Source organism: Pan paniscus, chromosome 10 (genome assembly GCF_029289425.2).
Source record: "Pan paniscus chromosome 10, NHGRI_mPanPan1-v2.0_pri, whole genome shotgun sequence".
Lineage (NCBI taxonomy): Eukaryota > Metazoa > Chordata > Mammalia > Primates > Hominidae > Pan > Pan paniscus.
Window position 1 is genome coordinate 48143203 of NC_073259.2, and position 14656 is coordinate 48157858.

The following is a 14656-nucleotide window of genomic DNA, read 5'->3' on the forward strand; positions in this document are numbered from 1 at the left end:
ATTAAGAAACAAAGAAACATTATCCAAACAAAAGAAAAAGATTAAACTCCAGAAACTGATCCTAATGAAATGGGAATATATAAATTACTTCAGAGAAAAATCAAAATAAGTGTCACAAAAAATACTTCATGAGCTTGGGGGAGCAATGTAAAAACAAAAGGATAATTTCAACTAAGAGAGAAAATTTTAAAAAGGACCAAACAAATCATGGAGCTGAAGAATACCAATAGCTGAACTGAAAAAATCAAAAGAGGGGTAAAACGTATGAGCAAAGCAAACAGAAGAAAAAATGAGAGAACTTGGAGAAAGATCACATGGAATTATTCATCAGAGGAGTAAAAGAAAAACAGCAAAGATAGCTTAAGGGATATACAGCACACCATTAAGAAAGACCAATACAAGCATTATAGAAGTCTCAGAAGAGGAAGAGAGACAGCGAGAGAAAAAATAAGCAGAAAGCTTATTCTAAGAAATAATGGCTGAAAAAGTATCAAATGTGAGAAAGGAAATGGACATTTAGATGCAGGAAACTTATGGAACCCAACTTAAGATGAACCCTAAAAATCCACACTGAGAAATATTATAATTAAATTGTCAAAGACAAAGAAAGATTTTTGAAAAAACAACATGTCACATATGAGGGAATCCTCATGAGACTATCACTGGTTTTTAGCAGAAATCTTGCAGGTCTGAATGGCATGGGATGATATATATTCAAAGTGCTGTGGGAACAAACAAACAAACAATCAAATAATAATATACATGGCAACACTATCCTTCAAGAATGAAAAAGAGATAAAGACAATCTGAGACAGAAAGGGGCTTTCAGTTCCAAAAGTGGCATACAGTGCTGAGATTATCACCAGCAATATCCCAGAACTCAAAAATGAAGATAAAGCAGTTCCTGGGGTCACAGGGAAGTGAAAAACCTCTGAGTAGATGATAAAAAAATCAGACTTCCATGTCCATAACACCCCTTCCCTCAATTTGCCCCACACCAAACATGCAGAAAATTTCTCCTCAACTCACAATTTTTACACTGGAAAAAGTGAGATCAAGATGAATAATCAGCTTCCCCACTATGTTGAGTTCCATGACAGAAGACACGTCCCTGCCCCAACCCACAGGAAGCATTGTGAATGCCTAATGGGAGAAATAGCCCTGTGGACAGCCAGAGACAAAGGGAGATGGTGGGACTGCCATCCCCTACCCTGGAAACTGCTCTGTAACTCAGCCAAAGATGATACTAAACCAGAGTGAATGTTCAGCAGCACCATGCTGTAGGAAAAGTGTTCCATAGGTATCCTGGACATGAACCCCTAACCAGCCTTCCCATACTGCTGGGATGTACTTTTGGGGCATTCTCCATTTGGGACAGGCAGCACTCTGATCCTTTTCTAGACCTGAAACAAACCTGGGCTTAAAATACTATCTAGTGCTAAATGGACACAGCAATCTAGTGGGAAAAAAAAGAAAGAAATTCAACAGGAAGGCCAGGTGCAGTGGCTCATACTTGTAATCCCAGCACTTTGGGAGGCCAAGGCGGGCAGATCATGAGGTCAGGAGATCGAGACCATCCTGGCTAACATGGTGAAACCCCATTTCTGCTAAAAATACAAAAAAAAATAGCCGGGCATGGTGGCGGGCACCTATAGTCCCAGCTACTTGGGAGGTTGAGGCAGGAGAATGGCATCAACCCAGCAGGCGGAGCTTGCAGTGAGCCGAGATCACGCCACTGCACTCCAGCCTGGGTGACAGAGCGAGACTCCATCTTAAAAAAAAAAAAAAAAAAGAAATTCAACAGGAAAATTACCAAAAAAAAAAAAAGTCTAAGAAAAATATCCAATTAAAAAAAAATAAGCTAGTCAAAGAAGACTGGAAAAATAAATAATCAGTGCAAAGACATAGATGCACATCATCAATAAACAACAGCAAACAGGGAATCAAGACCTCCACAAACTAATGAAGCAAGAAACCAGTGACGGACCCTAAAGAGATGGCAATATGTAAGCTCTCTGACCAAGAATTCAAAATAGCAAATTGCTGGGTGTGTTGACTCACACCTGCAATCCTAGCACTTTGGGAGGCCAAAGTAGGAGGGTCAGTTGAGCCCAGGAGTTTAAGACCAGCCTGGGCAACATAGCAAGACCTCATCTCTACAAAAAAAATTTAAAAATTAGCCAGGCATGGTGATACGTGCATGGTGATAGTTGCAGGTACTCAGGATAATGAGGCAGGAGGATCGCTTAAGCCCAGGAGGTCAAGGCTGCAGAAGGTCAGGTTCAGGCCACTGCACTCCAGTCTGGGTGACAGAGTGAGACCCTGTCTCCAAACACACACATACACACACACACACACACACACACACCAAGGCACAGTTTTAAGATAATTCAATGACCTCCAAGATAACACAGAAAAGCAATTCAGAATCTTATCAAAAAATCTAACAAAGAGATTGAAATAATGAAATCAAACAGAAATCTTGGAACTGAGAAATACATTGGCTGAACTAAAAATTTCATTAGGGGGTCCTCAATAGCAGAATGGATCATGCAGAGGAAAGAATCAGTGAGCTTCCCCTCTTCCCCGCAAGATGGGGAATTGGAGGCAATGTCAGCATGCCTCTCCACTTGGAAGGACAAAATAGGTGTAGAGATTCACGTTGTGAACTTTTTTCCAAGAAGCAATACAGGAACTTAACAGGAAAAGTGAAAGAATCCACAGACTCTTTGAAAGAAGTGGCAGGCTTCAGCCTACACCATGAAACAGGCCAAAAACTAAGTCCCCAGAGTGTTAGAGTGGGAGAGACTGCCTCCAGGATACATATCCCCATTAAGGAACTTAAAAATCCAGGCCACAGGTGAAGCCTTAATCCAACACAGAACTGGAACTGATTTAGGGAGCAGTGAAATATAAAAGTAGAAGCAGCAGTGGGAAGTGCCTTGCAGGCATTCCCAATCTCCAGTGCAGACCAAGGGAAGCCATTCCTTATTATATCTCACAGGAACCTCAGCAAAGTCAACCAACCAGCTCAGACAGTAGTCACAACTCCCAACTGAATTTCACAATATAACATCAAGTAGGGACAAATTCTCTTGGTCAGAACCCTGGAGGGGTGGGGACGGCAAGTGGAAAGTATGCTATATTTGTGAGCACAGGAGCCAGGCACCCATCCTTGCAGGTGGATGGGGAAGGATGTGGCCTGAAAGCTGTGGTTGCTATCCTCATGGGGAAAGTTTATGGCCTGAGGAAGGTTTGAGTTCTGAGTGCAGGCTACCTGAAACTTAGCCCAGTGCTACTAGCAGGGCACTGTGGGAGTGAGATCAGCCTGGCCAACTGTGTGGGATCTAAGTGAGGCTTACTGCCACATGTTACTCCCCACCTCTTGTACAACTTCTTCTGAACAGCAGAGCAGTTACACTCACCTATGGAACATTACCTCAGAGGCTTAAGAACGACCTTCCTACCCCAACAGGGGTCACAGCTTGCCCCACACACAGGGAGTCAGAATGCAGACCCACCTGACTCAGACCCCACCGGGTTATGGCCCTCCACACACCCTGGTAGCTTAACACAAAGGACAGAAATTTTGGGGAACTTTATGTCCTCACCCATCACCTGAGAAACCAAAATACCTCCCCTGGGCAACATAAGGCAAGCTCAAATCCCACAGTTACTACTGAAGCTGCTGCTCTTTTGCAGGCACCACCTGCTGGCTGGAGGGTAACTGACAGTCCATTACAGCATCTGCAGGCACACTAACATAGCACCCAGGAAGAAGAAAACCAGTGTGTGACCTCAGCTATCACCATTGTCAACAAGAGGTCCTGAGTCTGTCCACATGACCAGTTTACTACTATTGTAACCAGCATTTGAGAAAGACAGCACGCTAAGGCTATCTATAACCAAGGAATCTCACAGAGTTTACATTACTCCCCTGCCACCCTCATCAGAGCTGGTGCTGGTACCCACTGCTAGGAGACTTGAGGACAGGTCACATCACCAGATCGCTTGCAGACATTTCCTGGCACCAACCTGGAGTATGGCAGCCTCACGGGTGGCTAGACCCAGAAGAGCAATAGCAATCACTGCAGTCTGGCTCTCAGAAACTCCTACTCCTAGGGGAAGAGGGAGAACACTACATGAAAGGAACACCTCATAGGACAAAAGAATCTGGACAGCAAGCTTTGAGTTCCAGATCTTCACTCTGGTGGGAAGTTTCTTTCTGTAGAGATGCAATTGCAGTGCTGGGCTCAGCAGGGAAAGTCTGCAGTACTATCCCAACAGTCAGGCAGCCTTGGTGCTCATGAAGGGTCTTGGAGAAGGGGTCTTCTTTCTCTCCTTGTCCACCACTACAGACACAGCTGAGGCTTCTCCCGTGGTAGCTCAGCATGGGTGCATCTACAGACATCCTTCCTGGAACATTGCAGGGTGACTGCATCTCCACAGGAGGAGCACCTTCCAGGTTCAGTCTTCCATGAGAGGCAGAGTCACAGTTCTTCTCTATGTGGAACATCAACATTCATGCAGAAGAAAAGGGGTGCCTGTCTAATCTGAATAGCTGAAACATTGGGACAGGAGTGAGTCTGGGAGGTGGACAGCTTTCCTGCTGGCCTGGCAGGGGAGCTGGGGTGGCTCCTACCCTTTCCCCTGTTAAGACCTCAGTGCATCTAATTGAGAGCTCCCCCAGCTACCATCATCAAGGCTGGGATCTCTGCCCACCACTGGCCATTGCACTTACCCACCTGCTTTAGCTACAACCAGTTTCTCCCTAGGAAAATCTTCCCTACTCACCTGAGACCTGAATCATCAACTCAGTAAATAGAATACTGGGGAATAAATAAATAAATAAATAAATAAGTGCACACCACACGGAAATGGGATAAGCTTCAAAAGACCTCTGTCATTCCAACCCCATAGGAGATAGTGAACTTATCCACACACCAAGTACATAGCTTCTACAACCAGTATCTGAGGAAGCCATCATACAAACACTCTCCATAACCAAGGAACTCATACAGAGTCGTCACCCTAAAAGCACCACCAACCAAATTAGGCTATAATAAACTACACACATTAAAGTCACATCCTTAAGGGTAGAAAGAAAGAAAGAAAAGAAATCTTAAATTCAAGAATAATTAACAGAAATAGTCTACCCAAATGAGAAGGAACCAGAAAAGTTAATTTTGGTGACACACACACAAAAAAACCAGGGTTCTGTAACAGATCACACTAGCTCCCCAGCAATGGATCCAAACCAAGATGAAATCTTTGAAATACCAAATAAAGATTCAGAAGGTTATTAAGCTACTTGAAGAGATACCACAGAAAGGTGAAAACCACCATAAAGAAATTTTAAAAACAATTCAGGATATAGGCCAGGCACAGTGGTTCACACCTGTAATCATAGCATTTTGGGAGGCCAAGGCGGGTGGATTGCTTGAGCTCAGGAGTTCAACACTAGCCTGGACAACATTGTGAAACTCCATCTCTACAAAAAATATAAAAATTAGTTGGGTGTGGTGGCACATGCCTGTAGTCCCAGCTACTCAAGAGGCTGAGAGATCAAAGGATCAATTGAGCCTGGGTAGTCGAGGCTGCAGTGAGCTGTGATCATACCACTGCACTCCAGCCTGAGTGACAGAGTGAGACCGTGTCTCAAAAAAAAAAAACAGGATATGAATGAAAAGTGTCTTAGACAGACACATATCATAAAGAAAAACCAGTCAGAACTTCTGGAAATGAAAGACACACTTAGAGAAATATAAAATGCAGTGGAAAGTTTAAACAATAGATTAGAACAAGTAGAAGAAAGAATTTCAGAGCTCAAAGACAAGGCTTTTGAATTAACTCAGTCAGAAAAAGATAAAGGAAAAAGAATAAAAAGAAATGAACACAGTCTCTAAGAAATACAGGATTATGTAAAATGGCCAAAGCTAAGAATAATTGGTGTTTCTGCAGGAAAAGAGAAGGCTAAAAGTTTGAAAAACTTATCTGAGAAAATAATTGAGAAAAACATCCCTGGCCTTGCTAAAGATTTAAATTTCCAAATACAAGAACCTCAAAAACAAACAAACAAACAAACAACTGAGAAATTCACTGTAAAAAGATTACACCAAGGAACATGACCATCAGGCCACCTAAAGTCAACAAAAAGGAAAGAATGCCAAGAGCTGTGAGACAAAAGCAGCAAGTAACTTTCAAACTAACAGGAGACTTCTTAGCAAAAACCTTACAAACTAGAAGAGATTGGAGTCTTACATTTAGTCTCCTTAAAAAGAATAACTGTCAGCCACAAATTTTATATCCAGCAAAACTAAATTTCATAAATGAAGAAGAAATGAAATTATTTTCAGACAAGTAAATGCTGAGGGAATTTGCCACTACCAAACCAGCACTACAAGAAATGTTAAAAGGAGTTCTAAATCTTGAAACAAAAGCTTAATATGCATCTAAATAGAACCTCTTGAAAGCATAAAACAGGGCCTATAAAACCATAACACAACAAAAAAGTATCTAGGTAATTCTAACATGATGAATGGAACCGTATCTCATATCTCAGTATTAATGTTGAATGTAAGTGGCCTAAGTATTCCGATTAAAAGATACTGGATGATAGAGTAGATAAAAAAAAATAAAAAACCAAATATCTGCTGTCTTCAAGAGACTCACCTAACATATAAGGACTCTTACAAACTCAAGGTAAAGGGGTGGAAAAGATATTCCATGCAAATGGAAACAAAAGGCGAGCAGGAGGAGCTATTCTTATATCAGACCAAACAGACTTTAAAGCAACAACAGCAAAAAGAAAAAAGGTCATTATATAATGGTTAAAAGACCAATCCAACAAGATTACAATCCTGAATTTATATGCACCTAGCATTGGAGCTTCCAAAATTATAAAACAATTACTACTAGATCTAAAAAATGAGGTAGACAGCAACACAATATTAGTGGGGGACTTAAATACTCCACTGACAGGACTAGAAAGATCACTGAGACAGAAAGTAAACACAGAAACAATGGACTGAAACTACATTCTAGAACAAATAGACTTAACAGATATTTACAGAACATTCTACCCAAGAACTGCAGAATACACATTCTTCTCATCAGCACATGGAAAATTTTCCAAGATAGACCATGTAATAGGTCACAAAACAAGTCTCAATAAATTTAAGAAAATCAAAATCATCTCAAATATCTTTCAGACCAAAGTATAACAAAACTACAATTCAATGGCAAAAGAATCCTCAACACTATACAAATACATAAAAATTAATTAATCTGGTTCTGAATGATTTTTGGGTTAATAAAATCAAGATGGAAATTGTAAAATTATTTGAAATGAATGATGGTAGTGAAACAAGTTATCAAAACCCCTGAGATACAGCAAAAGCAAAAGCAATGCTAAGAAGAAAGTTCATAGCCTTAAATACCTACATCAAAAAGCCTGAAAGAGCACAAAGTGACAACCTAAGGTCACATCTCAAAAAACCAAAGAAACAGGAATAAACTAAACCTAAAGCCAGCAGAAGAAAAGAAATAACAAAAATCAGAGAAGAAATAAATGAAATTGAGACCAAAAATACAAAAGATAAATGCAACAAAAAGCTGGTGCTTTGAAAAGATAAAATTGATAGAACTTAGCAAGATTAATCAAGAAAATAGAGAGAAGATCTAAATAAGCTCAATTGGAAATGAAACCAGAGACATTACAACTGATACTACAGAAATACAGAAGATAATTCAAGACAACTCTGAACACGTTTATGTGCACAAGTTAGAAAATCTAGAGGAAACGGATAAACTCCTGGAAACATACAACCCTCCTAGATTAAATCAGAAAGAAATAGAAATCCTAAACAGACAAATAACAAGCAGAAAGATGGAATCAATAATAAAAAAAAAATTGCCAACAACAACAAAAAAAGCCGAGGACCAGATTCACAGCTGAATTCTACCAGACATTCAAAGAAAGAAATGGTACCAATTTTACTTAAACTTAAACTATTCAAAAAGATTGAGAAAAGGGGTGATATCTTGAGACACATGCCAAATAAACAAATAAAAGAGAAAGAGGGAATCCTCCATAAATCATTCTATGAAGTCCATATCACCGATTCCAAAACCAGGAAAGGTATTAAAATAAGAAAACTAGAGACCAATATCCCTGATGAACATAGATGGAAAAATCCTCAACAAACTCCAGCTAACCAAATCCAACAGCATATCAAAAAGAAAATTTATCATGATCAAGTGGGTTTCATCCCATCGAGGCAGAGATGATTGAATATATGCAAGTCAGTAAATATGATAGATCACATAAACAGAATTAAAAACAAAAAACATATGATCATCTCAATAGATGCAGAAAACACATTTGATAAAATCCAGCATTGCTTATGATTAAAAACTCTCAATAAACTAGGCACAGAAGGGATTTACCTCAAAATAATAAAAGCCATATATGACAAACCCACAGCCAACATTATACTGAATCAGGAAAAGTGGAAAACATTTCCTCCGAGAACTGGAACAAGACAAGGATGCCCATTTTTACCACTTCTATTCAGCATAGCACGGGAAGTCCTAGCCAGAGCAACCAGGCAAGAGAGAGAAATAAAGTACATCCAAATTGGAAAAGAGGAAATCAAACTAGCATTGTTTGCCGATGATATTGTGTCTGGAATTGGTGGGTTCTTGGTCTCACTGACTTCAAGAATGAAGCCGTGGACCCTCGCGGTGAGTGTTACAGCTCTTAAGGTGGCGCGTCTGGAGTTTGTTCCTTCTGATGTTCGGATGTGTTCGGAGTTTCTTCCTTTTGGTGGGTTCGTGGTCTCACTGGCTCAGGAGTGAAGCTGCAGACCTTCCCGGTGAGTGTTACAGCTCATAAAAGCAGTGTGGACCCAAAGAGTGAGCAGTAGCTAGATATATTGCAAAGAGTGAGAGAACAAAGCTTCCACAGTGTGGAAGGGACCCGAACGGGTTGCCGCTGCTGGCTTGCAGCCTGCTTTTATTCTCTTATCTGGCCCCACCCACATCCTGCTGACTGGTAGAGCCAAGTGGTCTGTTTTGACAGGGTGCTGATTGGTGTGTTTACAATCCCTGAGCTAGACACAAAGGTTCTGCAGGTCCCCACCAGATTAGCTAGATACAGAGTGTGGACATAAAGGTTCTCCAAGGCCCCACCAGAGTAGCTAGATACAGAGTGTCAATTGGTGCATTCACAAACCCTGAGCTAGACACAGGGTGCTGACTGGTGTGTTTACAAACCTTGAGCTAGATACAGAGTGCCGATTGGTGTATTTACAATCCCTGAGCTAGACATAAAGGTTCTCCAAGGCCCCACCAGAGTAGCTAGACACAGAATGTCCACTGGTGCATTCACAAACCCTGAGCTAGACACAGGGTGCTGACTGGTGTGTTTACAAACCTTGAGCTAGATACAGAGTGCCGACTGGTGTATTTACAATCCCTGAGCTAGACATAAAGGTTCTCCACTTCCCCACCAGACTCAGGAGCCCAGCTGGCTTCACCTAGTGGATCCCGCACGGGGGCTGCAGGTGGAGCTGCCTGCCAGTCCCGCGCCGTGCGCCTGCACTCCTCAGCCCCTGGGTGGTCGATGGGACTGGGCGCCGTGGAGCAGTGGGTGGCGCTCATTGGGGAGGCTCCGGCCGCACAAGAGCCCAGGGAGGGGTGGGAGGCTCAGGCATGGCGGGCTGCAGGTCCCGAGCCCTGCCCCGCAGGAAGGCAGCTAAGGCCGGGTGAGAAATCGAGCGCAGCACCGGTGAGCTGGCACTGCTGGGGGACCCAGTACACCCTTCGCAGCCGCTGGACCGGGTGCTAAGCCCCTCATTGCCCAGGGCGGCAGGGCCAGCCGGCTGCTCCGAGTGCGGACCCGCCAAGCCCACGCCCACCCGGAACTCCAGCTGGCCCGCAAGCACCCGCGCAGCCCCGGTTCCCGCTGGCGCCTCTCCCTCCACACCTCCCTGCAAGCTGAGGGAGCCGGCTCCGGCCTTGGCCAGCCCAGAAAGGGACTCCCACGGTGCAGCAGTGGGCTGAAGGGCTCCTCAAGTGCCGCCAAAGTGGGAGCCCAGGCAGAGGAGGCGCTGAGAGCGAGCGAAGGCTGTGAGGACTGCCAGCACGCTGTCACCTCTCAATATGATTGTATACCTAGAAAACCCTAAAGACTCATCCCTCATCCAAAAGATTACTAGGCCTAATAAATAAATTCAGCAAAGTCTAAGGTTACGGAATCAATGTACACAAATCAGTTGTCCTGCTGTACACCAACAATGGCCAAGCTGAGAATAAAATTAAGAACTCAATCCCTTTTACAATGGCTGCAAAAATAATAATAAAATTAAAATACCTAGAAATATCCTTAACCAAGGAGTTGAAAGATATCTACAAAGAAAACCACAAAACACTACTGAAAGAAATCATAAATGACACAAATGAATGGAAACACATCCCATGATGATAAAAGAATCAATAGTATGAAAATAACTATAACTGCTCAAAGTAATCTATAGATTTAATGCAATTTCCATCAAAATACCATCATCATTTTTCACAGAACAATAAAAAGCAATCCAAAACTTCGTGTGGAATCAAAAAAGAGCCCAAATAGCCCCAGTAAGCAAAAAGAACAAAGCTGGAGGCATCACATTACTGGACTTCAAATTATACAGAACTAGAATAAACAATTCTAAAATTCATATGGAACTGAAAAAGAGCCCACATAGCCAAAGAAACCATAAGGAAGAAGAACAAATCTGGATTTGTTCATATTACCCAACCTCAAACTATACTAGAAGGCTATAGTTAAAGTCAGGTACCACACCTGACTTTTCTTTTTTTTTTTTTTGACAGGATTTCACCATGTTACCCAGGCTAGTCTTGAACTCCTGGGCTCAAGCAATCTGCCCATCTTGGCCTCCCAGCTATAGGCATGAGCCACCATGCCTAGCTTTTAATTCTTATAGTAAGAAGTAATATTAAACTCGTATAGTAATAAAAATTTGTTTTAATTCTTACAGTAAGAAATGGACTTTTCCCCCTAGCAAGACTCATAAAGAGTTCCATTTCCAGGCACCAGAATGAGTGAAAAATGACCAAAACAGTCTTATCTGGGGAAATATCAGGAAGTGGACATGCCCCCCATTTGGCCTAATATCTGGACATTGACAAAGAATCAATTGCAAAGTACAGAAGAGAACTAGCAAATGGAATCCAGAAACACATAAAAAGAATTATACACCATGACTAAGTAGGATTTATCCCTAAAATGCAAGCTGGCTAATATTAGAAAATTAATTAATTTAATATACCATATCATTAGGATAAGGAACAAAAATGACATAATTATATCAATACACGCAGAAAGAGCATTTGACAAAATCCTTTCAGGATGAAAACATTCAACAAACTAAGAATACAAAGGAACTTCTTCAACCTGATAAAAGATATGTCTTTCATCAGGCATCTCCCTCCGACTTCTCCCTCCTCAACCACCTAAAGTGTTAAGATTACAGGCGTGGGCATGGTGGCTCACTCCTGTAATCTCCACAATTTAAGAGGCCAAGGTGGGAGGATTGCTTGAGCCCAGGAGTTCAAGACAAGCCTAGGCAACATAGTGAGACCTCTTCTCTATCAAAAAAAAAAAAAAAAAAAAAAAAAACTAGGCATGCTAGCACACACCTGTGGTCCCAGATACTCCAGAGGCTAAAGTAGGAGGATTGCTTGAGCCCGGGAGGTTGAGGCTGCCGTGAGCCAAGATTGGACCACTCACTACACTCCGGCCTAAGTGACAGAGTGAGACCCTGTCTCAAAAAAGAAAAAAAAAAAGATATCTACGAAAAGCCACAACTAACATTATAATTAATGATGAAAGACTGAAAGCTTTCCTCCTAAGATCAAGAAATGAAAAGAATGTCTGTTCTCACAACTTTTATTCAACATTGCATTGGAGGTTGTAGAAAGGGCAATTGGGCAAGAAAAAGAAGTAAAAGGCATTCAGATTGGAAAGAAAGAAGTAAAACTATATTTGTAGATGACACAATCTTGTATATAGAAAATCCTAAGGAATCCACTAAAACATCATTACAAACTAATAAATAAGTTCAGCAAGGTTTCAGGCTACAAGATTGATATATGAAAATTAGTTATATTTCTATATGCTGCAATGAACAATCTGAAAATAAAAGTAAGAAAACTGATGCAATAGCATCAAAAAGTATAAAATAGTTGGGAATAAATTAAACCAAAAAACTGTAAAACCTATATCCTAAAAACTATAAAACATTATTAAAATAAATTAAAGAAGAATTAAATAAATGAAAAGGCATTCCATGTGCTGGATTGAAAGATTTAATACTGTTAAAATGGCAATACTTCTCAACTGATCTACAGATTCAACCTATCGCTGTAAAAATCCCAGTTAAATTTTTTACAGAAATTGACAAGCTGACCCTAAAATTTATATGGAAATTCTCTTGAATTTCCTTTAGAATAAGTTTGAATTTGCTTTAGAATAGGAAAAACAACCTTGAAAAAAAAGAGCAAAGTTGAAAGACTCACACTTCCCAATTCCAAAATTTACTACAAAACTACAGTAGCCAAAATGGTAAGGTACTGGCATTAAAGATAGACATATAGATCAATGGAAGAGAATTAAGTGTCTAGAAATAAACTCTCAAATTCATGGTCAATTGGTTTTTGAAAAGGGTGTCATGACAATTCAATGGGGAAAGGATAATCTTTCCAGCAAATGATGCTGGTACAACTGCATATCCAGAAGCAAAATAATAAAATTGCATGTACAGAAAATTTATGCATATACATAGGCAAAAATCAATGGATCAAAGGCCTAACTGTATGAGCTAAAACTGCTAAATTCTTGGAAGAAAACATAGGCATAACTCTTTGTGACATTAGATGAGACAATAGTTTCTTAGATATGACACCAAAGCACACTCAAGGGAAGAAAAAAAGGATAAATTGGGCATCATGAAAATTAAAAACATTTGTGTTGCAAAGGATACCATCAAGAAAATGAAGACAATCCATAGAATGGGAGAAAATACTTGCAAACACATATCTAATAAGAGACTTGTATCTACAATATGTTAAGAATTATTACAACTCAATAATAAAAAACCAAATAGCTCAATTAAAAGTGGGCAAATGATCTAAGCGACATTCAAAGAAGATACACAAATGACCAACAAGCACATGAAAAGATGTTCAGCATCATTAGCTATCAGGGAAAGGCAAATTAAAACCACAATGAGATACCAATCCACACTCAACAGAATGGCAATAACCAACAACACGACTATTGCAAGCGATGTTGAGGGCATGAGGAAATTGGAACTCTCATGCACTGCTGGCGGGAATGTCAAATGGTGCAGCTGCTTTGGAAAAGCAGTTTGGCAGTTCCTCAAAAGGTTAGACATAGAGTTACCATATGACATTTCACTCCTAGATATATACCCAAGAGAAATGAAAACATATGTCTACACAAAAACTTGTATAAGAATGTTCATAACAGCATTTTATTCATAATAGCCAAAATGTAGATACAACCCAAATGTTCATTAACTCATGAGTGGATAAATAAAATGTGATATGTATATACAACAGACTATTATTCAACAATAGAAAAGAAGTACTACTACATACTGTAAGATGAATGAATCCTGAAAACATTATGCTAAGTAAAAGAAGCCAGTGGCAAAAGCCCCCATACTTGACTATTCTATTTTTATATAATATCCAGAAAGGGTAAATCCACCCAAAAAGTAGATTAGTGGTTGCCTAGGACTGGGGGGTTATGATAAAATAGGGAGTGACTGCTGAGGTATATGGGGTTTTAGAGGGTGATGAAAAAAATATTGCGGCAGGGCACAGTGGCCCACGCCTGTAATCCCAACACTTTGGGAGGTTGAGGTCAGTGGTTTGCTTGAGGCCAGGAGTTGGAGACCAACTTGGGCAATATGGTGAAACTTCATCTCTACCAAAAACACAAAAATTAGCTGGGCATGGTGCTGTGAACCTGTAGTCCCAGCTACTTGGGCAGTTGAGGTGGGAGGATCACTTGAGCCTGGGAGGTGGAGGTTGCAGTGAGCCGAGACTGGCCACTGCACTCCAGCCTGGGCAAATGAGTGAGACCCTGTCTCAAAAAACAAAAAGAAAAGAAAAGAAAAGAAAAGAAAAGAAAAACATGTTCTAAAATTGATCGTAGTAACAGTTGCATGTTTCTGTGCATGTCTCTAAAAACCACTGAAGTGTACACATTAAATATGTGAATTGTGTAGTGTATGAAGTATACCCCAGTATAGCTGTTATTTTTAAAAAATGGAAAAGAGAAATCAATTAAAGTCAGAAATTAAACCCAGGAATTACTAGAAATAAAGTAAAATCCTGGAACTTTCAGAATCACTTGAAGGACTCTACCCCAAGACACAGAATAGAAATTTTAAGAAAATCTCAACTAGTTTTTAAGGGAAGAGTGACTGGCATATGCAAGAGGACTACATTTGTCACAGTCCACTTAGTGTTGCTGTAATGGAATACCTGACGCTGGATAATTTATACATAAAATAGATTTATTTGGTTCATGATCCTGGTGGCTGGAAAGTGCAAGATT